Genomic DNA, 1837 nt, shown 5'->3' on the forward strand with positions numbered 1-1837 from the left:
TTTGAAGTTTGGTGAAGTAGTCAGTTGGAAGTTGGTGAGAGCATAGAGCACTTATGCTGATAGAAATGCCCCAGCTTAGGCAGATTCCGAAGCTTCAGCTCTTGCAATCGGGGAAATAAGGTCATGATTCCTTCTCCTTTTGTGATCACTTCTTCCATTGATTGACAGTCTTCTATGTATAACACATGGAGATTCAGATGACCTTTGGCCACTGATGGAGACATCAAGTTTCTCAATTTTCCGCAACCAACTACTTGCAATGTTTCAAGTTTGGTGAAGTAGGCAGTTGGAAGTTGGTGAGAGCATAGAGCACTTATGCTGATAGAAATGCCCCAGCTTAGGCAGATTCGAAAGCTTCAGCTCTAGCAATCGGGGAAATAAGATCATGATTCCTTCTCCTTTTGTGATCACTTCTTCCATTGATTGACAGTCTTCTATGTATAACACTTGGAGATTCAAAAGACCTTTAGCCACTGATGGAGACATCAAGTTTCTCAATTTTCCGCAACCAACTACTTGCAATGTTTCAAGTTTGGTGAAGTAGGCAGTTGGAAGTTGGTGAGCGCATACAACACTTATGTTGTTAACACTAGAGATAGATAGCGTTTCCAGGTTGGGACAAGAAACCTGCCAACATTGAAGTAAATACAATGTTTATTTTCGCTTGTTATCAATACTTTAGTTCAAAAATGCCCTTATTGTTTCAAGTCAAATTGCCCTTTTTCCAAATAAATACAATGTTTATTTTCTTTTTGAACACATTTTTTTCCTAATAATTTTTTTATTAGCAAATGTATATCCTACTGTCATTCGAAAAATATAAAATAAAAATATTTCTTATTTTTTTTATCATTATCTAATAAAAAGTAATTATGGATTTACAATGATCTTTTATATATATATATATATATATGACATATGTTATATTTTAAAAGGGTACATAAAATTATTCTATCTTAATGAATAAAATTAGATTAAGAAGAAAAAAATTATTTCCTACATTTTTATTAGTTAAAGTAATTTTAAAATAAAGAAAACAAGAATAGAGTTCTATAAAAAGTAATAATTTTTATTAGGAATAAGATTTTTAAAAAAGAAAAGAAATAATATTTTTATTCGGAAAAGGGCATTTTGACCCATTTAGTAACAATAGTGCATTTCTGGACCAAATTATCATCGGCAAGAGTATTTTTGGATCAAAGTATTGATCAAGAACTCGTGGACATCCTTGCCAATAGCTTTAGAAAATCTCGGAGAATATGGTCTCAAGAAGGATGCCCAAGAGTTCTTGACTACCTGGCCCATGAGTGGCTGTAAACTTTGGGTTTGGTGGAGCCGACTTCACTGCTTATTAGCTTAACATGTCAGCAGGGGCGGACCCACGTAGTCAGTTTTGGGTGCTTGAGCACCCATTGACTCCGGAAAATTTTTTGTATATACATATAGAAAATATGATAAATATGTTATTAAATAAAAATAAGAACCCATAGAACACTAGCAGTTGTGGGTGCGCTGGTTAACACTTGGAAAAAAAATGCGCGCGAAGCATGAGGGCGAGGGTTCGAATCCCGTCAGCCCCATTCTTTTTTTTTAAAAACTTTTTCCAGCGAATTTTGCACCTTTTTTTTTACTTTTCCTTTTTTTAATTAAGGGCTTATTTTACTCCGAATTTTGTACTTGTTTTGACTTTTCCTATTCTTAATTAGTTTAGGGTGACTAACTTTTTCTTTCTTTTTTATTTTTAACTTTTTCTATGTTTTAAAACTTTTTTCACTGCCCACTTTTATGGAATTTTTTCTTTTAACAAAAAGAGGAAATCATTCTTCTTCTTCTTCTT

The sequence above is a fragment of the Solanum tuberosum genome, unplaced genomic scaffold (genome assembly GCF_000226075.1).
Source record: "Solanum tuberosum cultivar DM 1-3 516 R44 unplaced genomic scaffold, SolTub_3.0 scf00798, whole genome shotgun sequence".
In the NCBI taxonomy this organism is placed as follows: domain Eukaryota; kingdom Viridiplantae; phylum Streptophyta; class Magnoliopsida; order Solanales; family Solanaceae; genus Solanum; species Solanum tuberosum.